The 26,053-nt window shown below is 43.8% G+C and overlaps 1 protein-coding gene across 8 annotated transcripts in view; it reads right to left on the bottom strand.

The window, feature by feature from the left end:
* The window catches only part of Apbb2 (amyloid beta precursor protein binding family B member 2), a 331,671-nt gene that overhangs the window by 240,874 nt on the left and 64,744 nt on the right, over nt 1–26,053 (bottom strand). For all 8 annotated transcript variants that reach the window (XM_036201553.1, XM_036201554.1, XM_036201550.1 and 5 more), the window contains one exon: nt 7,593–7,748. The gene's annotated coding sequence lies outside the window, so the exon portion shown is untranslated. The remainder of the gene's footprint in view (nt 1–7,592; nt 7,749–26,053) is intronic.

Here is a 26,053-nt window from a genome sequence, read left to right as displayed (position 1 = left end):
TCTAGGAATTTTAATTGAGAGAAATACAAACTCCTGATGCAGAAGTCACTTAGAATTGAAGTGGCTTTATCTGGGCATCAGTCAATAGTTCGAGTCCCAACAGGCAGCAGGCCTTTCTCAGCAAACAGCTCGCTGCTATGCAGTCAGACTGGCCTCCCAGAGCCATCCCAGCCCTGCAGCAGGAGAGCAAAGGAGGGAGATTCATGCAAACAGACAGCACAATGCTACCTCCTGCACCCTTCCGCACCAGGGGCCTCTCTGTCCTTCGGTCATATTAACTAAATTCCTGTTCCTTCCTGTTTCTCAGCTCCAGGGGGTAAGTGGGTGAGCGGCTGCTGGGCTCAGTGCTAAGGATCCATCCCAGGCCTCATGCCTGGCAGGAAGGCAGGCAAGCACGCTATTCCCAACTATACCCCTGGCCCTCAATGCTCTACCTAACAAAGTTTCAAGGCAAAGTTTACTGACTTTGCCCCTCTACACACACACACACACACACACACACACACACACACACACTCCACCTACTTCCTCTGCATTTGGAGAAAAGAACTGAAAATATGAAAACTCCAGGGGAAATCATCTCAATGTTTTGAAAAATACTCTAGATTTTATAACAAACACAGTACAAAGGAGGGATGAAGGGAGGGAGGGAGGAAGGTAGCCATGGCTAGAAAATCCAAACAATACAGAAAAATGAGGAAAGAGGAATATGCTAGAGTACCCATGGGTGAAAAATGCACATTGCCAGCATATATATATGCCTGAAAGGGGTTGGAGCACAACACATGAATTTACAAAACCTTTTCCACTACATGTATGTATTTGTATCACAGATCTTTGCAACCCACCACCCAAACAGACTTCATTCGCTACAAACACGCTACCGGGGAGCTTACGCAAACACCCTGGCATCAGCCTGGCAAGGCTGTTTGGGAAACCATTGGTGTGACCCTGGAGTCCAGCAGCGTCTGTTGGAGAAGTTGATTTAATCTCACACCAGTCCCTTTTCCGCTTGTAAGAATCCCACTGCCCTGCTCTGTCTCCAACTGCATCACAGCACTGACAGAAAGGCCAGCCACAGCTACCAAAGTCTGGCTGCTAACAGGCAGCCGCCATGAATCTGGCTGGGCAGGGCTACGGGCAGAACCACTGGTTGGTGATTACAGTTCTCTGAAGGGTCCCAAGCAGCTCCGCTTTCGCATCAGTGGTTTCTGCAGTCTAAAACGCAGACACAAAGTTGGGGGAGAGGAGGGGATAGATTCCCATCTACTGTGTACTTTACTAACAACACTACCAGCAGAAACCACTGCAAACGCAGTAGACAGACCACAGTCTCATGCTATCAGACGTAAAGATCTTGGTCCCTGCCAATGTCGAATTCTAGAAGGCTCCCGTAGCAGTCAACACAAAGAAAGCTGAGGCTCCCAAAGAAGGTGTGGCGTCCGGTAAGACTGTTGGGCAGCCAGGAATGGGCCCTCCTTGTCTAAGCAACTACTTGGGAGTATCCGATTCCCCCTGACAACCAGACCACCTGGGGTAACTCCCAGCAGGTTGATGGAGCCCAGGGCTGGGCCACACACATCAGCCAGGAAACATGGGGAGACTTCTGAGCATGTTCTGCATTTTTATTTCCACCTCTGGGAGTCAGATGAGACATTTTCCACAGGTAAAAATGCTTGAGACCCTCACCCACTGACACCCTCTCTACCTTCCACTAATTCATCAAAAATAACAAGAGGCCATTTTTTCCAGGCTTAACCTACATTCATGCTTAGCCACTGTCTCTGGAAATTCCCAAGTATCTTATTCGTCTATTACATTGGTGGGGCCTTTATACCTCACTTATTATCATTTTTAAAAATGAGAGAAGTATAGAGACACATAAAGTTTGCTATATGCAAAAAAAAAAAAAAAAAAAGTTTGCTATATGCTACCCACTTTGCGAGGGTGCTTTTATTTATACGGGTATGCCATGGAGCTTGAGAGGAAAAAAAGCTGGTTTCAATTATTAATTATTTTGTGTGAGGGAACAAGAATGAGAGAGAGAGAGAGAGAGAGAGAGAGAGAGAGAACACTAACTATCATGAGTCAGTTTTTTCCTTTCACCATGTAGGATCTTGAGGATTGAACCCAGACAGACCATCCGGCTTGGCAGCAGGTACCTCCCCCACTGAACCACTTCACCAGCTCTGGATTCAAATTCAAATGAGTAGATGTAAGATAGGAACAAAATCATTTGCTATTGACGAAGTTCTGCAGCCGTTTAAAAAGTGGGGTGATGCTGTCTCCTCATAACGTTGGTTGTAAGAACACACACTCGCACACCCTCCCCAACCCCAGAAGGGCTTGTACTCTGGCCGCCTTCTGCTCAAGGGTCCTTCACTCCTGGAACGCCACAGCAGCTTCCTCCACAGACATCTTACCACCTTCCTCTGGAATTTAACAGGACTGCACTTGAATATAGAGATCTAACTCAGCATCCCTTATCTCTCCTAAGTCAATGCCTGCTCAAGATCAGTGGTCATGTCCCGTTTTCGCAGAATCGGGAACTGAGAAGCAAAAAGCCGTGGCTGGCATTTCAGCCATTTTATTCTGAGACAGATCTTGGGAAAGCCGCTAATTACTGTCCGACTTTCCTGGTCACTCAGGCACTTTAACCAGGCACCAGAAAAGGAAACGCAGCAGCAACCAACTAGCCCTACAGCGTGAAGTATTCAAGAAAACTTAGCTTATGAAGTCAATATGGAATAATTTACTAAGACACTAAATTCTGTCCACAGATGGGCCTCGGTGACGTGACAGGTATAATAAAAAGCCATTTTCTTTCCTTCTCAAAAAGGGCAAAGTGCACAGAGCAATTTTCTAGCGTCAGCTAGCATGGTGCTGATGTTCATTTTTTTAAATCAATTGCTTGTTCAGATACTGTCCGTGTGAAAGCATTCAACAGGCTACTTTTGTTTATGAATGAAACTGGGAATCGATACTTCTTGGAGCACATAATTTGGAAATTTCCATTTTGAATAGTTATCGTGTAAGAATATAGATCTTACTGGAACAGTATAATCAGACTAAATGTTTTATTCATCTCAGATCAGTACGGGATTCAGAAAGTACTGTCTGTTCTTATATCAGTAATTACATTAAAATACATAAGTATGGACTACATGTCACTCACATATGTTTTCTATCACAACTTTAAAGGAAATCTGTATTTCAGATTACTTAACATGAAAACTATACAGATAAATAAAATATAAAAATATACAATATTCCAAGCAAGTACTTTGTCAACATACTTCTCCAATGTGGCCTCTTATCATGGAAGCAACCTCACTCTTAATCCTTACATGGGCTCAGTGAATGGGAATAAATTGACCAGATTGTGTGTTTATGGTCAAATTACTACAAGGCTGGAGGCTTCACAATGTAACTGTACTGTAACTTCCATGGATCAGCCCTCCTGGACCCCTAACTTTAGCCACCTCCCTCAAAAAAATAAAAACCATTCAAAGTAAAGGTAAGGAGTTACACTCACCGACTATAATTTTTTCAGCTCCAAAAGATGATTAAGGTACAGATCATGGGAATGTTTTATTCAAAGAGAAAATGGGAATCAAATTGTTTATGAAAAGCAAAGTATCGCTCAGATTTTAGGTAATTACAGGACTAGGGCCACAGCTCAGTGGTAGAGCCTAAGCTCAGCATGTGGAGAGAGCCGGGTTCAATACCCAGTGTCAGAAATAAAGACCGTTAGACGGGGCGGCGAACACAGAGCTCTAGAGGACACACCTAGATTGTCTATGCATTGTCGCCCACCATCTCAGAGGCTCACAATTATGTCAAAGGAAAGTTCAGAGACACTGGTATTAAAAAAACGTAAAAAAGACACACAGACATAAGGTCGCCAGAAGTTGTTTTTTAGTTTGCTTTGTTTTTTAATGGAAGTAGATGAGCTATGGCGAAAGTCCAGTTCTCAAATCTCTTCCACAGAAAAACTGCACTACAAAAAGCACTGGCCTAAGGATAAGAACATGACTCAAACAGGCTGGGTACAGAAAGAAGCCATACATCGATGAGTAACTGATTTCTAAACTGGATCGTGACAAGCAAAGGATAAAGGAGCTCTTTCAGCGAGTGGTGCTGGAATCCAGATGCAAAAACAAAATAAAGGTAGTCTGGAACTTCCAGCATTAATAAAGATTAAGCTCAAATGGATCAAAGACTAAGATGTACGGCCTAAAGGAATAAATGTTCTTTAAAAAAAAAAAAAAAGAGCAACAAGAATATCTCTGAACTTTAATTAGGGCAGAGTTTTATAACATCAAAGTCATGAAATTTATATGCTAGCACACGCTTGCAATCCCAGCTCTCTGGAGGCAGAGGCAGGAATATCCCAAGTCTGAGGCTAGCTTGGACTACATAGCAAATTTCATGCTAGCCTCTACTACAAAGGGAGATTCAGAGACAGGAAGGGAGCAGGGAGAGGGAGGGAGCCTTTAAAAAAAAATAATAAACTGAACTTCATTATAATCAAATATTCCTGACGATTAAGAATATCATCAAGGCCGGGCGGTGGTGGCGCTCGCCTTTAATCCCAGCACTCGGGAGGCAGAGGCAGACAGATCTTTGTGAGTTCGAGGCCAGCCTGGTCTACAGAGTGAGATCCAAGAAAGGCACAAAGCTACACAGAGAAACCCTGTCTCGAAAAACAAAAAACAACAACAAAAAATCATCAGCAAAAATATTATACATATATAGTTTCCTATATTGATGTAATTTAGAATTAATTAAAATTTACATTATATCACTGCAGGACATTGCACTGGCTAGTTTTATAAGAACTCAACATAAGCTAGAGCCATCAGAGAAGAGCGAGCCTCTACTGAGAAATTACCTACAAAAGAAATTGCATCTTACATTGCTGTAGGTAAATGTGAGGGCATTTTTTTTACTTAGTGATTTATGGGGAAGGGCCCAGCTCATTGTGGTGGGGCCATCCCTTGGTTGGTGGACCTCTAACCATAACTAGGACAGATGTAGAAGAGAGACTCCATCAAGAAAGTTCAAGTCAGCGACTAGGCGGTGGAGGGAATGTGTGCAAATCTAATTTCCAAACTATTCAACATTCAGAATGCAATGAACGCTAAAGAAAAACCTGTAACTCAGCTACTTTCCTTACACGGCCCGGAGAGGGCACTACCCACAGTGGGCTGGGCTCTGGTACACCAGTCAGCAGTCAAGAAAATGTCCCCACAGACATGCCCACAGCCAATCTGACGGAGGAAGCAGTTCCTCGGCTGAGGTTTTCTTTCCTGTGTCAAGGTGGCAAAACCCAGCCAGTACAATTGTGTCCATGTTAGGCTCTGGTATCAAAGGCTGCCGGATACACAAGCCACACAAAAAGGAAAAAGAGTAAGAATATACAACATAAAGAGTGAACCTAACAGAAAATTCAGACTTTAGTGAAGTATATCAATACTAACACACGTGCCAAACTGATATAAGACCTAAGTAATGATAGGGGAAAGGTGGTGACAGTTATGTGGAAACTATTTTTCCGCGCGATTCTTTTACAGCCTAAACTTACCCCAAAGAGGTCGACTAATTTCAAAATAAGTAATGTTAATTATGAAAAGATCAAATAGTGAAAATAAAGCCTAATATTCTCCAGGGTGGAGAGAGGGCAGCTTCAATGCTCCCTGCTGTGGATTGGCTGGGACGGAAGCCAGAGGAGGTTTTGGGGAGAGCAGCGGCCCTGCCCAGGCTCTTAAACTCTGGGCAGCTTCCTGACAAGCCCTCATTTGGCTGCTCCCCAGCCATTGTATTTACAGTAAATAAGACACCAAGACTAGCATAAGGAATTATCTTCCTTATCAGCAATTTGCTCTAAGTATAGGCTCTGGGAAGCCTTCCTTTTAGATTCAAAAAGCAAGTAATTGAGTTAAATAGATTTGCAAATGTTCCCGAAACCTAAGTCCCATTTCCCCTTTGTTAACAGCCCTCTCTGCTCCTGGAGTTACATCCCTGCTTCCAGGCAACCTATTCCAACTCCAGAAAGACTTCCAACAAGCCTCTCCGTTCCACACTGGCCTATCCTCTACACCTTGACCCTGTGGCAACAGACTACTCCGCAGTTATCTCACATGGACACCTCGCAGTCGGGAAGTCACTGCCATCAGGGTGTTTTCGATGTGGCAGTCACCTGACCCACCAGCTAATCTGTAGGATGAAACAGAAGACGCTGCTTTAGGTCTAATTCGGGGGTGGAAGTTATGTGTGCAAGCATACGGGCACATGTGTGTCTGCTTATGTGAATGTGTTAGAATGTGGGCATGTCTACGCATATCTGTGCTGTGTATGCGTGTATATGTGATATATGCATATACACAGATGTGTGCATATATGTGTATATATGTACAGAAGTAGGTACAGGTACATGTGGATTTATGTATATGTTATCTAGGAATACTTGTATGTGTATATGTATTTGTGTGTATGTGTGTGTGTTCATACATCCGCATGTGTGGATATATGTGTATATATTCATGTGTCCATCCTCCCCAACTTCTGCCCCTCCTCGAATCTCTCTGCTCTGATTTCTCGGGTCGACATGTGTCTCCCAAAGTTGCCTCCAGCAGCCCCAGCTTAGCAAGCTCACAAACAGGAAAAGGCTCTTCTCAATATTTTTCAGTGACAGCACTGAGGCCTCCAACCCCTGACCACTGTGACCATGGCTGGCCAGGCTTATGTCATATGGCCAGAGTGAGTCAGTGTGTCCTTTCCCCCAGAGGGGGAAGTGAGGCCAGGGAAACTGGCGGGGGGGGGGGGAGGAATCTGGGTGACTTATTAAGGATGCAGGGTGTGAGCAAGGCCACATGCTCGCTGGATCCTCCTTCCTAGGGAGGACCTGTCACTTGCTTACAGTTCACACTGAGGGCCCTGCCACAGACAGTTGCCTGCAGAACGTTGGTCCCCTGTACACGCACTCCTCAGAGTGAACTCCACATCATTTTATTCTCCTCATACACAGGCCTATTAGTATGCATTTATCTAAATGCTGTTATTGTTTGGGGAGCATTTCTTTTCTATATGAACATCTTAAAGCCAAATGTACGAATTGCTGAAAACGAATGGGCCAGTAGTTTTTGTTGGGGCAGAAAAGCAAGTATTATGATTTTGTCAAACAAAGTGTGGACAGCCAGGAATCTCAAGAGAAAGGAGCCATCCTTCCAAGTATGAACCTAGATAAGTCATAATGCTTTGAGTGACGACACAGTTTCCTCTCTACGACAAAGCCAAGACTATCGAGGCTGTTGTGGGTGGCCTCTGGTTGTAACTCTCTCCATAACTGTACTGAAGATCTTCTCTATATGAGAGAGGAAAGGAAGATGAAAGAGGATGAATGGACCAAAGGACAGAAAAGAAAACAACAATATACACTGCGAAAGCAATCAGGATACCTCGCTGACGTGAATCTGGGAGTCTCTCAATTAACGGGGGATGACCATTTAGGATTGGCTCCAAAACACAGGAAGAACAAAACCACAGTCCCAACCAGACCCACTTTCTCCAACCCTTTCTTCAACACCAACCTGGCCGCCCTGGAGTCAGCGTCGGAATCAGCTTTTCACAGGAGCTTTCTTTTATGGATTTTCCATGCAGCAAAGGATTCTATTCCAGGGCTGGGCAGATCCGACCACAGCATGCTTGGCTAGAGAGCACATTAGCTCCCCCACAGATGCTCCAACCTGGAGGGCAAAGGCAGAAAGCCATTACTAGGTATGATATTCTCGTTTAGTTGACATTATCCCTCTCTCCTTCTCACTCTCTCTCCAACATAACCCAAACAACACCTCCCAAAGGTTTAAAATCACTAATGAACAGAAACGCTCTTGCAGGTACCCTAAATACAAACTGGGCCTACTGTGGAGGGGGCTGGAGCATTGAATCATGACTGAAAAGGGTCTCTGACCGGTGATGCCCTCTGTCTGTGGAAAGTTTTAAAGCCAGATGTTTTAATTAACCACGGAAAACACAAGCTACAACTTAAATTTCATGAACACACTGATCTGCCCCATGGAAAACCACAGGAATGTTCTGGCAAGACCAAGTCCGAATTCTTGGGACACAGCGGCCTGGAGTCATTCCCCTTAGGAACTCAAACAGAAAATTAACTTGCTCAATATGTTTCAAAAAAGCAAAATGAAACCCAGATTTAATCTCAATCAAATACGAAAAACATTTCAGAACTTCAAAGGACACCACAAAGACACCAAAGTAGAAACCACAAAGCAAGCTTTGTGTAGTTCAGGAATTAGAATACATTTGCATTGCAATGTGAAGAGAGCCACAATTTTATGGGTCGAATAACAAAAGAGACACTAATCATTTTTCATTTCCTAACAGGGGAAATGATGTACAAAACCAATCAATCCTCAATAAATAGGCCATAAGTATTATTAAATGTATACTGTATCCGTAAGTATTATCAAATATATACTGTATCCATAAGTATTATCAAATATATGTTGTATCCACAAATAGTATCTAATGTATACTGTATCCATAGGTATTATCAAATGTATAAAGTATCCATAAGAATTATCAAGTATATGCTGTATCCATAAATATTATCAAATATATGCTGAATCCCCATAAAAGCAATCCATAACTACTCCACTGCTACAGATCTGTACCTTGGCTCCAGTGATCAAAGACACTCAGACAGACGGTGTTAAAATAACTGATGCTAAATAATATTGGGGCTGACAATTTCAGCTCCCAATAAGCAAATGAGGCAGTCTTCTGACAGCAATTCTTGAGAAGCAAGAGCTAAGAGATTAAGAAGTCTTCACATGGTAGCGTGAATTATACTAGTAGCTATGACAACATCTATACATTCCAAATATTGAAAGCCTATGTGTGGAGGAATTGGGTCAATGCTATTCTCAGAGATCAGGCTAGAATTCTTTTTCTGTAAGTCAAAACAGGATCCATCAACACTCACAAATGTGCCAAAAACAGTATCATATTAATCTCTGTCTTCACTTGAAACTTCAGCCCCAAATTACCAAAGATAATAAATCATATGGATATTCTAAAGAAATCAAAATATGAATAATGGCATTCTAGAATATATTTATATTTCCTTTTTGATGTTTTCTAGTTTTTAGACAATTAACATATGAGGTTCCCACAATTATGAAGTTTTTAGGTTTTTTTTAAGAGTATGAGAATATAAAACAAGATTGGGCTTCTATCTATATCCACTTTCTCTGTAGATTGCCTTTTAACTGAATAAAAAGGGCTAAGGAAGTATTTATTCATCTAAACAGACTGGTCATCCCTGATGTAAAAATTCAAAATTGTCTAACACCTAAAATGCTTTCAATGCCAACACAGTATACCATAAGTGGAAAATTCTGTGATACAAAACTGAATTTCATGTGGAAAAATCTTTAAAATATTGCATAAATTTACCTTCAGGGTACATGTATATGATGCCAGGAAACAGAGATGAAATTTTTGTTTATACTTGGACCTTACCCTTAAGATTTCTCATTATATAAATATCTCAAAATCAGAAAAAAATAAAAGATATCTGAAACACTCCTGGTCCCACGCAGTCCACAGAAGGGGTATCACTGTATAGCACTTCACTTAGAAATTCAAAACCCCAGGGTCCAATAACACTTCAGGCTGACAAACAAAACTTTCCTAGAAATGTACTTTCTTGCTCTTTTCCACAAAGTTACCACAGATAGAAAATCCTATCCAAATTTTGCTCTCAATAGTCTGCCACACGTCCAGAATTCTAGACTGATCTCTGAGAATAGCACTGGCCCAATTCCTCCACACATAGGCTTTCAATATTTGGAATGTATAGATGTTGTCATAGCTACTAGTAGAATTCACACTATCACGTGAAGACTTCTTAATCTCTTAGCTCTTGCTGCTCAAGAATTGCTGTCAGAAGACTGCCTCATTTGCTTATTGGAAGAGTTAACAGTTTCTCAGTACCAAGGCCTTTAGCTACCCTCGACGCTCCAAGCATCCCAAGAAACAAAGAGCACAGTGGCAAAATCTTAATCCTGGGGGCCTCGGTGACTTCTCCTGAGAGCCCATATCCAGGGAAGTCAAACGCTTTTCTCCTCTGCCACACTCCAAGGAAGTGGGCATCTACATCCAGCACACTCTGGATGCCTCCAATTCTGACCCTGTACATAGCTCCTTTTACCACTAAGATACCTCAGCATGCACTCTCAGAAGTAACACATGTATGAGTCACACACACACACCTGCTCGATCTCTATCAGCAAAATCAGAACAGACAGGAATTTGTTCACTGAAACCGAAATTCAGGCAGGAAGAAAAGAGAGGACTCAACTCCGGGCTTTAAAAGTCACAACTCTGCTCACAATGCCCTCACAGAAGGGACAATGGCTGTACTGTGCGCTGGTGGCAGGTGTCCTCAACAGAAACTGCCTGTCAAGCTGAGAGCTTTCTGGCCCTAGCACTGGCCTTGTGGATAGCAGCGTAATTCCCCCCAAGTTCAAGGCAAGACAAGAGATTTTCAGCAAGATAAAACTAAGCTGCACCATGCCACTCACAAGACACAGGAAAGACACATGCTCTCCTCTTCTAGGAATAAGTGATTCATGGTATCAAATCCTGGGGGGTTACCTCTAAAATAATCTACATCTTCAGGGAAAGCTGTTAGGAGTTTGGAAAATGGAGGAAGCAAGTCGTTAAAAACGAAAATAAACAAAGCGATCTCTGCAGCCTCAGGGAATGGGTAGCTTTTCCTTTCCTTCAGATTACTTCTCTGAAACAAAACCACCTCTGTGTCGGCTAGCTGTCCACCTACAAGGTCCATGACACACGCATCAGATGCCTAGGATTTCCACAAAGTGTGACTGGCTTGAAGAGCAAGGGGCAGGCAGATGGCAATGACCAACTCAGAAACTAGCCCTGAAAAGACCTATAATGAGGCCTTCCCAGCATCCTTTCCCTGCAGTATCCCAGGATAACAAAGGCCTCAATGTGAATCAGCCACACCAGGGATGATGTGGCCCAGCTTTGTCACAGCCCAGCACAGCACAATGGCTCTGCCTTGACTGAAAAGCCAGGCACTGGATGAAAGAGAAAGGGAGAAAAAAAGCTTTCTTTCTACCCAAAACTGCTCTTAACATCCCCACCATCCATTTCCCCGGCTGTACCTAAAGAGAATACCCTGGGGACCATTAGCTGTCTCCTCAAATGCCTTAGTTCTAATACGACAGCCCAGTGTCCACACAGCCAAAGGACTGATGTTTTCTAACAGCACCAGATCTGGGTGACAAGTCATGTTCTAATAATGTTCTACAGTCATTTGTCAGAGAATGACACTGTTTAAATTTAGCAGTCTGGTCAGAACTCCGACCTACCAACCACAAACTGGACAGAATCTTGGTGAAGTTACCAAATTATCTTTCTCAGTAGATGACTAAATGAATAATGAGAATGATGTGAGATAAGGCTTGGTGACTTGGGTGTGTGTTGTTTGGTTTGGGGCTGCAGCTAAAAGGTTTCCCCAAAATGAACACCCAGGAAGTGCTACCCTTGGAGAATCTGAATGTATGGCCAGTATTTTTCTCTTCCTTGTCGGCTGTTCCATGGAAGATGTCTGTTTCGTGGGCCAGATTCCAGAAATGTCAGCAGAGCCAATTTATCACTGCTTAAATTTCTATCTCAAAACGACCGGGCTAGGCATGTAAGACGTGAAAGAATGGACAGAGAACAGTCCTCTCAGACAGTTTGAATTTAGAACTCAGAATGTGGGCTTGGGTGATGGCTCACTGGATGAGCAAGTCTGATGAGCTGAATTCAAATCCCCAGCATCTGTGTAAAGGCTGCGTGTGGTCACGCTCATCTATAATCACCGTGCTGTGAGGGACAGAGAAGGGACAAATGCCACCAGCCTAGCTCCAAGTTCAGCTAGAGAATGATATAGCAGGATACCCAATCTCTTTCTCTGGCCTCTGCATACATAAAGGTACACACAACATACACACACACCAAATAAATGGAATAATTTAAGCTTTTTTATTCATTTACATTTTCAATGTATAGGACAGAATAGAAGTTGTTTGTAAGGAGTTTAAATCCCCACCACCACCATGATGAAGCATTATCATAGGTTCCTACCACAGATAACCGGGAGGACTATCGTGAATGATCCACACTGGCATCCAGCAGAATATGTGGTCGGGGATGCAGACATGCTATTTGAAAGATGCTTCATGTAGTAACTCTGTGTCCTAGTTTAAAGTAAAGAGGGTCTCAACCAGAGACAGCAGGGGGAAAGTGCTGTTAACTAATGTTCAGAGGCTGTGTGGACAGGAGTGCAGAAATCAACAGATCTGGAGCTTGAAATTCTAGCTCTGCTACTTGTGACCCAAGACCTTCTGAGAGAACTAACCTGGCCTCCTTCGTCCTTGGTTGCATGATCCTCAAACCAGGAAGATTCTCCCAGCCAGGCTCTTGAAGGCACCGATTATTGGAACCAATTAGGAAGGCACTGTAAAAACTGTAAAGTGCCATACCAGCCAACAGATAGTGAAGCTAGAAAGCTGCCAGAGACGGTGCTGTGGAGACCACCACAAGCACAGGACATATACACAGCTCCTTCTGAGGAGAGCACACCCTTCCAGGAAAGGTGAGCCCACTCACACAACACTAGCACAGCTGATCTGGGGTCACCAGCTGCTCTCCGAGACAAGGAACCATGCCTGGTACTGTAAAGCTAGTCCAGAACTCATGGCTAAGAAAGCCACAGGCCCTGGTGGGTAACTTACTACAATTTAACTAAACAGGCATGGTATCTAAATATTTCTCTTTACATTCTCTACAGACAGATGCTATACTCAGCATCTCTCTGCAACTGACTGCAGGCTCTGACAGCTCAAGGTGCTGAGAACACGTGACAGTTGTTGAATGCTCAGCTATACGCAGGACATTTGTACCCCCCACTTTGGGGAAGGCTCAGGGAACATAGCAAAAGAGCCAAGAGAGACGGAGAAAGATACAAAATGCTACCTTCTGGGCAGGGCACAGCCACTGGCATCCCAAACCCGCAGCAACTGTACTTACCTGCACTGGGCCGGCACAAGACTGGCCCGGTCGACAATCAGTCAGAGATGGGAGAAGAGAGGCTCATGGGACTCTACTCTTAACTGCTGCACTATTGGCCACTGGTAAATTCTGGGAGAGAGGAATTACTGTTTTCAGTTGTGTGCCCAACACGAAGCCTACCACGTTCCAATGAACACTCTCAAGTCCATGGTCACACCGATGGCCCTGGCAAACTCAGAGGGTCACAGATGAAAACAAAAGGACGTGAGTGTCGGAAAGGGGCTTACAGTGAAAAGGACCCGACGTGGGTGAGTGGGAAACAGACAGTAGGGAGAAAGCAATCAGAATGCACGATATGCACGCGTGAAATCAAAAGATAATTCATTAAAGAGGGAGGGAGGCCATGATCGGTGAGGAGACCCAGAAGCCATGGTGGCTGCAGGCAATATCTAATCAGCTACCAGACAAACATCAGCTCTTGTCAGATGTACAAGTCCCTATAAGTCTCCGTTGAAAAGGTGATCGACGTGGTCATTAAGTTTGGGTTGTTTTAATTATTGGAAATGTATTAATTTAGTAATCACTATGCGCCAAGTACCACTGGAGATGCTGGAAATCTGACACTGCACGTAGTTTCCATCTAATACAGCCAACTTTACGGTCATTCCTCAGCCATGTGACCTGTAAAATACGTATCCTAAACACACCGATGTACCAGGCTTTCTTTTGGCTACCAACCAGCTCCCAAATCATGACACGGATGACTTATTAGTAATAATGCTCAGCCTTATCTTACGCTTGTCCCACAAGCTCTTATAACTTAAATTAACCTGTTTCTCTTCGGCTATGTTTTGGCTCTGTGAGGGCTTTTTACCTTTCCTTCTGTATGTCCTACTCTGTGTCTGGCTGACCCTAGGCATCTCCCTCTGTTTTCCCCTCATTCTCTTTTTTCCTCTTGTTCTTAAGTCTAGATTCCTTCTCCTACTCATTCTCTCTGCCCACCAGTCCCGCCTATCCCCCTACTGCCTAGCTATTGGCCGTTCAGCTTTTCATTAGACCAATCAGGTGCCTTAGGCAGGTAAAGCAACACATCTTTATATTGTTATACAAATGCAGCATAAACAAATGTAACATATCTTTACCTAGTTAAAGTCACATTCCAAAACACACAGACCCACTCATGTTGCTTCGGTTATGATGTTTTTTGTTGTTGTTGTTTTTAATTAAGCAAAATCTCCAAACGAAAGTGTTAACAGGAATGTTCTACTTGGTCTGAATGCAGTAAACACTTAATACCCTGTTTTAATCTTCAGGGCATGTTTTACAACATACCAAATAGCTGCCACTATATGAGAGGCATATTAGAGAGAATAGTGTGTGTGTGTGTGTGTGTGTGTGTGTGTGTGTGTGTGTGTGTTGGCTTGGAGTACAACACTCCTCCACATTCTCCCCCTCAACCCTAAGGAAAAAGAAAGCATACTGGAATCCATCCAATAATAACCCTGGTTTTAACAAGGAGCATATCAGTTATTTTAGAAGCATTTCCTGCAGACATTTTTTAAAAGAGTAAAAATATATATACATATTGAATTATTTATTTTAGAAACTAAACTCAAGTTTAATTTTTAACATGCCAAATGGCTGTCTTAGCAAAGTTTCTATTTTAAAAAATCTGTTTTACTTCATTTAAAAAAGTGGGGGGGAGGGGTGCTGAGAACTAGGCTGCCCAAGACATAAGTCATCCCTGTTGTCCAAAAATTCAATATGAGCTGGAAGAGAAAAAGCTGGTGAAGGAGAAAGAGAAAGCTATGGAATGCCCACAGGTTAATATTTAAGACTAATAATCCACAAGCCCCCACACTTGAGACAGCCTGACGGCAGTGTTCAATAGGAACAGCAAGGAAGAGAGAGGGTTAACATCCAACTAAATGTAGGGCAGGTAGGGCAGGGAGGCAGCCCAGCGTGAGGTCACTTGCCGGCACTTCTGATGCTTTGGATCTGACTGACCCCCCAACACTGAAAAAAGGAAAGAAGGGGAGAAAAAGATGGTATTCAAGTCCAGAGCCAGGATCCCCAAATCCATGAAGCCGGCCTGGCACAGAAAGCAGGTCAAGGACAGAGTCTAGGAATCTGCATTTCCACACTTACCACAAATAATCAAGTAATGTTGATACAATCGTGGGAGCCTCTGAGTGGCTCGCTGCATTTACTTGTTGAGGGAGAAAAGGTGTTGAAAAGTGTTTTTGTTTGGTTGGTTTTTTTTCTTTTTTTTGAGCTCAGGATTGAACCCAGGGCCTTGCGCTTGCTAGGCAATCACTCTACCACTGAGCTAAATCCCCAACCCCTTTAATGGAACAACAGGAGAACAGGAGCTGTCTGGCTGGTGCGACCCATTCATCCTCATTCCCACCCTGTCGTAGGAACCATTACAATGCCTACTTTTGAACAAGCAGATTCGAGGCCTGGGCTGATGAAACGGATGGACTGTTATAAGGCTTTTAAATCGAGGGTCTGGGGTTTCCAGCCCATCTTACCAGTCACCATGTTTTCTTGGTGCTCTGATTGGATAAACTCTGAGCAGGCTAATGAAGTCACATGACTACTCATCTTACAGATTTACAAGTACTAGTTTCAGATGGTAAAAAACAATGAAAATTCTACATTAAATCAGATCCTGTTCTGGTGGGAGCTCCACCTCAGCCCCTGGCACCCTGACATCCCTGTACCCAAAGAGTCTGGAAGGTTCTGGTGGAAGATCCACCTCAGCTCCCCTCCCCCATCTCCTTCCCAAACACGCCCCTTCAAAGCTCGCCAAACACGGCTCCTCCCCCAGAGAGGCTCAAGACCACTCCCACAGCGTATTTAAGCTGCATCCCAGAAAACAGACACAGGGTTTTCCCGTCTCTCATCACCGTCTCCTCTGGGAGCTGGAGAATCACCCGGGAACGCTTTACCCATTAAACCAGGGCTTTTTCTAATTTGGTCTGACTGGTTTGAGTTGGATTGCTGCATCTTCGGAGAGGTTTATCAGGGTGCAAAACTTTTCACTACCTTTATAAATAAAAGGAGTCTAACTTAGAGCATGCTAATGTATTTAGTCGGGTCTGCAATTCGTATTATCTTTCAACTAAAGGGCAGAGATGAGGCTCAGTGGCAGAATGCCCACCTACCGCTGGGTCGTGGAGGTGGAGAAAGACGAGCAGGCCAATGAATCATTCCTCAAAGCCCAGCCCAAACATAACCCCCTCATGAAGCCCTCCCTGCTAGCCTGGCATAAACACTTATGGGGGCTTTGCGATTTCACTGCTCCTCCTACAAAGAGCACAAGCTGGTGTTTACTCCCAAGATTCAATTGGCTTACCTTATCCATGTCCAAAGCACCTCACCTCCTCACTCTGTGCTCAAGCTGCCTGTCTTCTGGTTCCCCACGACCTCTCCACATGTTCTTTTATGGGTTTCTTTCCATCTGACCACTAGAATATGAAAATGTTCAAGCAGCTTCCTCCTACCCTGAAATGTTTAGTACTGATTGTCACACTGAAAAAAAATCTAGAATCTTCTAGGAGGCAGGCCTCTGGGCATACCTATGAGGATTTCTTTAGCTTAGGTTAGCCCCTAGCCACACCTGTGGGGTATTGTCTAGGTCAGGTTGATTGAAGTGGGGAGACCCACCTTGACTGTGGACAGCATCATTCCAGGGGCTGTTGTAATGATTAGGGTTGACTTTCAACCTCATAGACCGCAATGGAATCATTTGGAGGACAGGCCTCTGCAGGTGCTTGGAGGTAATTATATTGAATGCAATAACTGAGGCCTGAAGACACACTCACTGTAAGCTGCTACTCCTTGGTTGGGATCTGGACTGAAGAAATGGAGAAGGGAGCGGAGAAGCAACGTTCATGTGATGTGATCATGAACAATTCCATCAGGCTCCTCAGCTTTGACCACTCTGTCGTAGAATCTCATTTTAAGATGTGCTACATTTGTTTATGCTCTGGAACATTTGCTTTAATGATGTAAAGCTGTGTTACTTTTGTTGATGTTGCGTTTGTTTAACTCTGTGAAGCTGTGTTACTGTGCCTGTCTAAAACACCTGATGGTCTAATAAAGCACTGAACAGCCAATAGCAAGGCAGGAGAAAAGATAGGCAGGGCTGGCAGACAGAGAATATATAGAAGGAGAAATCTGGGAGAAAAAAAGGGAGGAAAGATCAAGAAATGAGAAACTAGAAGAGCAAAAGAGAACAAGGGGAAGAGGATGCAAGGGGCCAGCCACCCAACCACACAGCCAGCCATGGGGTAACAGTGAAAGTAAGATATACAGATGTAAGAGAAAGAAAAAAGCCCAGAGGCAAAAGGTAGATGGGATAACTTAAGAAAAGCTAGCTAGTAACAAGCCAAGCTAATGCCGGGCATTTATAACTAGACTAAGCCTCCATGCATGATTTATTTGGGAGCTGGGTGGCAGGCCCCCAAAAGAGCAAAAACAAACAACACCTCCCTGCCATGATGAGCTGTACTCTGGGCCTCTGAGCCAGAATGAGCTCATGGACACAATGTGATGAGTCACCTCTCCCGCCACCATGACTTCTCCACCAAGACAGACTGCACCATCAAACTGAGAGGCAACATAAAGCCTTCCTCCCTTGAGTTATTTTCATCGGGTATTTTATCATACCAACAAGAAAAGTCACCGAGATCCACACCTCCTCACACTTCATGGAAATCTTCCAAGTGACGTCAAATGATGAACAGGCCCAGCTGCCAACTGTGCTCTGATGAGACCTGCCTTCCCATCAGCACACACCCATTCATTCACCCTTCAATAACATGTCCTGAGCACCAAACACTACATTCCGAGCTGGACCTCCCTTGACATATTTACATCCTGACAACTATACCAAAGTGCAGAGGCTTCTGTGACCCTCATACTTCTGTGACCCTCAAACTCTAACCTGCATTACAGCTGTTCCCACAGACATAGTCCTGACATTTTGGACACAACACTGAGATGTGTCTTACAAAAAACTGACTTTTTAAAAATGGCACTGCTTTTCTTTAAAATATCATGGTGGCCTTAAAAAAAAAAAAAAAAAAAAAAAAGTCATCCTCTAGTCAATGCCTGTGAAAGATCTCAGTGGACGCTCCCCTCCGCTGCCTGACAGCACTACCCAACAGAACATTCTGAGGATGAAAATGTACCCTATCTGTGCTGCTCATTACAGTAGCCACGGGCTACATATACCTTGCAATTGTGACAAATGTGACTGAGGAAGTGGATTTTTACACTCGAATTGTTCTGGATGAGATTCCTGGTTTCTTGCTCGCCATCCCTCTCTGTGGTCCAGCCTTTCTCAGAGCAGTCGGCGCCTTCTCCCTGAACACAGCCTCGGGAGTTTGAATAGACTGTAGGAAGGCTGGGTCCATAGAGAGCGACAGTTAGGAGATATGGCCTTGGTGGAACGGGTGTGGCCTTTTTAGAGGCAGTGTGTCACTGCAGAGGTGGGCTTTGAGGGCTCACTATGCACAGTCTCCTGCCGCGGCTGCCTGTGGATCCGGGTGGAGGGCTCTCACCTCCTTCTCCAGCATCAGGTCGGCCTGCATGCTGCCATGTCCCACCATGATGACAATGGACTAAACCTCCGAAACTGCAAGTCGGCCCCAGTTAAATACTCTCCGTTATAAGAGTTGCCCTGGTCACAGTGTCTCTTTACAGCAGTAGAAATGGTCACTAAGACACTGCCCTTTAAGAACTTTCTTAGTAAAGACAAGTGATAGCGAAATTGAGTCGACTATTTTTCCAAACGTTTATCCCCCTCCCCCTCCTTTGTTTTTGAAGGGCAATTCTGACAGCACAAAAAACAACAGTAATTTCTTTTATTAATTAATTAATTTATTTATTTTTCTATTATCAGCTTGATACAGTACAAATTCTTATCCTAATAGTGAAATGTTTCATTGAGGTTTGTCTAGTAATTGAGTAAAACCAAAACTTATAAGCCACAGTCTTCCTAGGGTCCCTCCTGCTATGTAGCCTCCATGGTTCTGTGGGTTGCCATCTGATTGTTCTTTGCTTTGTATCTAGAATCCACTTATGAGTGAGTACATACCATGTTTGTCCTTCTGGGTTTGGGTTACCTCACTCAGGATGAGCTTTTCTAGTTCCATCCATTTGCCTGCAAATTTCATGCTGTCATTGTTTTTCTCTGCTGAGTATACTCCATTGTGTATATGTACCACATTTCTTAATCCATTCTTCAGTTGACGGGCATCTAGGTTGTTTCCAGGTTCTGGCTATTACAAATGATACTGTTATGAACATAGTTGAGCATGTATCTTTGTGGTATGATTGAGCATTCCTTGGGTATATGCCCAAGAGTGGTATGGCTGGGTCCTGAGGTAGACTGATTCCCAATTTTCTGAGAAACCGCCATACTGACTTCCACAGTGGTTGTACAAGGTTGCATTCCCACCAACAGTGGAGGAGTGTTCCCTTTGCTCCACATCCTCTCCAACATTGACTGTCATTAGTGTTTTTGATCATAGCCATTCTGACAGGTGTAAGGTGCTATCTCAGAGTCGTTTTGATCTGCATTTCTCTGATGATTAAGGATGTCGAGCATTTCTTTAGATGACTTTCAGCCATTTGTGATTCTTCTTTTGTGAATTATGTTTAGGTTAGCATCCCAGTAATTTCTTTAAGGTGCAGTACCAGGGATCAACCTCAAACATACTTACTTGGTCAAAAGGGGGTTTGTATGTACACTTTGATCTTATTAAAATTATCTATGACCATTTTAATGAAATGAAATGAATTTTAATGAAATAAGCCAAATGAAAATAGAGGCAGAGCTGAAGTCTGAGTCACTAATTCTGCTAAATGAAGGCACAGGACATACAGGAAGCTTAGATGGCAGAGAAGCGAAGGGATGGCTGAGCTTCCCAGCAGCTCAGAACCGGCACTTCAGCTGTCAGAAACGAAATCATGTTTTCAAGGAGAGGCTTAATTTAGTCAAACAAAATTATCTGTCATGATAAATTATGTTAATTTGAATTTTATTGGTTTGTACTCTTGTTTGAATTTACTCTATAAATTTTTCATTGGTTTATAGTGATAGAAGAGCTAGAAGCATGAAGTTTATATACCTGGTTTTATGTTTGGGCATATTTAAGATACATCTCAACAAAATTATTTATTACTGAGGATTTATGAGTTTTTCACCTTTAAATAAAGAGGTGCATGAATTACTGAGGTTTAAGGCATGTTGGTCTTTATATTCTTGGCCACCTTTGATACATTTGTCATACTCCCCATAAACGAACAGAATGGCACAGGCAAGCCATCGTTTGCTAGCTCCCTGCACCCCAGTTCCCCAGCTCCATGAATCATCTATCACCGAGGAGCATTTGGAGGCGGCTTGTCCTCTCTTTCCTCCAACAGGAGTCGTTTCTAATAGAAAAGATGACTGGGAAGACTGCTTAGCCTGGCTCCCGCCACCCCCCACTTTGACTAGACTATTAGTTAACACAAATGACTCAGCAACAGTACAACAGGAACGTGTCAAACAGAGAGTAATTCCCGGCCCAAGGAAGCCCATTTCCTGATGGAGCTCAATAACCGGGACTGCAGAGGAATGGAGCATTGTTTTTTTCTGAATGAGTATAAGGAGCCTGTAACCATTTAACTCCTAATTCCTTGTTCGTTAAGGACTGTCCCTTCGCCTCCAAAGGGTTCATTTTAAAGCTCTGCTGTTAAGATGCAACTTTTTGCAACATATTTGCCATATGTCCATATCTTATGCTTCTCTTCTCGTGGGTCTGCCTAACCCAAGAGAAAGATCACAGCATTCACATGTCTCCCCTACGGCAGAGAGAGGGGCACTTGGCTGTCTAATGCCTTGAAGATAATGGCAGAGACCTTGCCACCCAAGCTAATGTTGAATAGGATTTAAAATGAGTGTGTTTTGTCACTGTTAAGATTTATTTATTTTTAATTAATCAAGAGACAGAGAGGGAGCTCAGTTGGTCAAGTGCTTTCCTTGCAAGCATGAGGACCTGAGTTTGATGCCCAGAACCCATGTAAAAATGGTAGGCATGAAGCCGGGTGGTGGTGGCACATGTCTGTAATCCCAGCACTCAGGAGGCAGTGGCAGGTGGATCTCTGTGAGTTTGAGGCCAGCCTAGTCTACAGAGCTAGTCCAGGACAGGCTCCAAAGCTACAGAGAAACCCTGTCTTGAAAAACCAAAAAAAAAAAAAAAAAGATTAATTAATTAATAATAATAATAAATAAAATTTGGTAGGCATGGTGGCTTGGATGTGTAATCTCAGTGTAGGAAAGGAGAGATAGGCAGATGTCTAGGACACTCTGGCCAGCCAGCCTAACCTAACTGGTGAGCCCCAGGCCAATGGAAGATCCTGTTTCAAAGAAGGTAGACAGTATGCCTCAGGATAACACCCAAGATTGTCCTCGGGTCACATTGTGTGCACACATACACATAAACTGGGGGTGGAGGGAATTATTGCAAGGGAGATAGCTCAGGGGAGAAAGACATTTTGCCTTGGGGACTTGAACCCAAACCCCGTAATCTACATATAGGTAGAAAGAGAGAACCAGCTCCACAAAGTTAGCCTCTGAGGTCCACATGTGTGCCATGAGTGCTCACACATACTCACACTCATATACTAACAAAACAACAACAACAACAACAAAATACAACACTAATCATGTATAATTTGACATTTTGGTAATAATAAATCAAAGATATCCCTCAAGTATAAAGCCAACTAATATTGAAATAAAATTTTAGTGAAAGTTTCTCACATTCTGAAACCTGAGGTTAAGCTCTGATTTGGAAATTTTTTGGTTTTGATCATAGTTACCTCAGGAGCAGGAGAATGCAACTACCTTCTGGTCCAAAGAGAAAAACAGAATATTCTGATAGTTTATAAGTAAGCTGGTGCCCTCAGGTAACTTAATTCAGTAAGTCTCAAATCCAGGTTCAGGGTGGGTGAACATTTCCTTATTGAGAGTTGCCGTGGTCATGGTGTCTCTTCACAGGAATAGGAACCCTAGCTGAGACACAGTCTAAAGGCTGCTTGCTGGGTAACTCTGATCGAACTGGCGCTTTAAAAAGAGAGACAAAGTTTTGCAGTTTCTGCCTACTCTTGTTCTAAGCTGACAGAAAAGAGAGAAAGAGAGTCCACCAGACGACCTGCCCCAACGAACCAGACGGAGACAGATGTGGTGTTAGTACTCAGTCACGGGGAAAGGTGGCGTTCACAAAATAGCATTCATAAACTCGGGCCTAATAAACTATTCTGAGAGCTGTGGCTAAGAATGCTGCGGAAGACCTCAACACAGAAATGGAGACATCACCCCATAAACCGATGAAATCAGGGCACGGGCTAGCACTGGGGATATTTAATTATGTGATAAGTTCGCCCATTTAACCACCAACATGGAATTCTCATGACCGTGGCAGGTCATATCCCCCACTCCGCCACCTGTATCTGTGTCTCCTGGCATGTGTGAGGACAGAGCGGCGGAGAGGAGAAGAACACCACTTGCTGGAAGCCCATCTCCAGTAGTTCATAAACTAAACTTACAGTTTTATCGGTTCTTCTCAGGACTCTGAATTTTGTGAAACTATATATATTAGCCACTTTAAACCAAGCCATTTTGCAAGTAAAACTACTAGATAATACAAATGGGGGGAAATTTAAATGAGGGGACAAACAGAAACACAACTGGGGTGCTCTTAAAAAGTCAAGAATTAATCACAGCTAAAAATGCACATTGTAACTTGATCATCCAGACATAATACCATTTTTAACAAAAACAAAAAATGTCCAACATGAAAATCCTTCGAAGGGAAATTATCAAGTTCTGAGTGCACTGGGGCAGGGTCAATGTGCTTGTGCTCCCGTACCAACATTTAACCCATCTTCCTTTATTCACTCACTTGTTCGTCCATTTTTCTTCTTTCATTTTGAAACATTTAACATTATAAACTCTATTCAAGAGAAAACCCTCATGTCACGGTAGGGGAAAACTTATTTACAAATATCTCCTGAAAACACAGACTTCGTCCACAGAAAACGAGTAACTGGTTATGGAATGGGCCCTAGACTCAGAGGAAAGCGGATTCAAATCCTGGATGCTCTCGAGATGTACCATTTACTCTCTAGGCCACTGTCCTCCTCTGTTACACAGGGATGGTGACATCTGTCTTGGAGTGGAGTAAGAGTTAGAGATGAAAATTCTCCAAGCCCTGAGTGCAGCACCCAGCACCTAGCCAGGGCTCTTTGGACTCATTTTTCACATCAGCTGCATCTGCCGGAGGACTCCACAACTGTCTGGTTTGGGCAAGCAGATCTAAAAGCACATTTGCCCAGCTTCCACATCAAAGCCCTCCTCTGACACCTAACACCAAGCTAGCTAAAGTACACAGACCCCAACATAAAATAGGATCCATTCTCCTTAGGTTTTCTAAAAGGAGAAAGGAGGGTTTGATCTATCCATGGAATTCAGCAAAAGCAGCTCAAGAAATTACCCCCTGCTTATAACACAGACAGCAAGCTAAGCCCACTTTACCGACTGGTGGGAGAAAGGACAGAGCCCACATGAAAGGCAGAGGCTGTAAATGTGTTCTACTAGCCCCACTGACTCACCAACACACACAGTTCCCCAGTGCATGGGCAAGCATCCTTCTGAAATCTGAACTGGGCCTGGATACACTCGAGAATAATGCAGGGTCTGTGCTACCAGCTACCAGCTTTCACCAAGTTTCCACAGACCACAGACAAAAGCTATACACTCCAACACCTATGTCCAAGGTAATCCTGCATGAAAAAAGAGGGGTGGGTGTGAATACAGATAAGGGCACCAATTCTGGAAGTGACCTTGGATGTGTCCCACAGGAGGCATATAATGACATCATCTAACTTGTAGGACCATTATAAGAACTAAATAGGCTGGGGCAGTGGTGGCGCACACCTTTAATCCCAGCACTCGGGAGGCAGAGTCAGGTGGATCTCTATGAGTTAGGGCCAGCCTGGTCTACCAAGTGAGTTCCAGGAAAGGTGCAAAGATACACAGAGAAACCCTGTCTCGAAAAACCAAAAAATAAAACAAAACAAAAAAACACTAAATGAATTTATATACATAGAAGGAGCTGGGTTACTGTTACTTCATACTGAGGCAGAGATAACAAATGTATATGTATCCTGTCTTATCCATAAAGGACTCCATATCCCCAAGAAGACTAACTTGAAATCCAGTTCTAATATGAAATGTCTCCAGAGCAAAGGCTTGTATGTTAAACACCTAGTCCTGAGCTGCTGGAATGCATTTGAAAGGTTCTGGAAAGTTTAAAAAGTAGGCCTAGTGGGAATAAATAGGCCCCTTGGGGCCAGTTTGGGAGGTTATACCTGCCGGCCCCTACACACTGCCATGCCAGGGCAATGGGGGCAAGCAACTGTGGACTGAATCCTTTGAAACTGTGAGCTCAAATAAATCCTTCCTCTTTCAAGTTGTTCTCCGAAGTATTTTGTCACAGGGAGAAAAAAGTAATGAATACAGATGTATCCGTTATTTTTCTATTGCTATGACAAGACACCATGAGCAAGGCAACTTATAATAGAAAGTGTTTGATGGGACTTCATGGGTTTGAGGTTTCAGAGGGTTGGAGTCGATGCTGGGGGAATGGGAACAACTGTGAGCTCACATCTTGATCCCAAGCAGGAGGCAGAAACAGACACTGAGAGTGGCACCCGTCTTTTGAAATCTCCAATACAGCCACACCTTCTAATCCTCCTGAAACAGTTCCAATGGGGACCAAGCCTATAAACATAGGAGCCTATGGAGGCCATTCTCCTCCAGCCCAGCACCACAGAGGCCCAAGTCAGAGTTCTGCAAACAGTATCGTGCTGCAGACATACTAAGCAGTCAGTGTGGCTTGTTGAAGGCAGCAGCTCTGAGTCCCAGTGGCATTGGCACATCTGGGAAGCTTCTCCCAGGGGTACACGTCCAGACAGCTGTCTGGTCTGGGGCCCAGAACGTGCATTTTCACAAAGCAGTACCACTGTAATGCCCAAATAGAGCCAGATAGATTTAAAAAAAAAAAAACCTAGACAGAAGCAAGAACTCTTGAACACAAGCCTTCACAGGAGGGTGAGGTCTGAAGGGTACCCCTCACCCACAAAGACACCTTTTGCAACCTGTTTGCTGCTGTCTGGAATTCCTTTAGCATCAGCTTCCCACGACACAACCCAGAACTGCACACTGTGCAGGAAAGTGCTAAAACCAGGCATCCAGGGTGTGCCAGGTCCTTTGTGTGTCTCCCCTGCTCCCCACGGTTGCTCCCTCCCCACAGTCACTTCCTCCGGTTGTCACTATATCTACAAAGGGGGAGAGATTCCCCAACAGAGCAGATTACACCCCAGTCGATCTGCCCTGGCCCATGACACAGCCTCAAGAGCCCTGGGTGTGGCTCCGGTCAGGGACAAGGGAGGTGAGTGGAGGGGTTACCGCACACCTCCAGGCCCACCTCCTCTAGGTGCTGAACCAGCCAGAGTTTAACCCAGGAAGGAGCCTGCCACTCCCCTCCCCTGTCTTCTCCAAGTCACCAAGCCTTAATAACTGAATCTGTACAAGACAGACGTGGACCTTAGATCACCTCCACCCACCCCTGCCTCCCCACACTCCCCTCAGTGAAAGGCAGAAAGGGTGCAGAATGAATGAATTCACAGAAATTGTCAGGTAAAAATAAAACTGCGCCTTTACTGTGAAGTTCAAATATCACAATATACACAGTAGTAATAGTAACTAAGCCTCACTAAACCAACCCGGTATCAGAACACATCATTTCACAGCCCCCAAGAAATGGATACTACAAAAAAAAAAAAAACCTGAAGTGGGAGAAGATAAAAATAACTTTCC

This window comes from Onychomys torridus, chromosome 10, assembly GCF_903995425.1.
Source record: "Onychomys torridus chromosome 10, mOncTor1.1, whole genome shotgun sequence".
Classification (NCBI taxonomy): Eukaryota; Metazoa; Chordata; class Mammalia; order Rodentia; family Cricetidae; genus Onychomys; species Onychomys torridus.
This window is presented reverse-complemented; position numbering and strand designations above follow the sequence as displayed.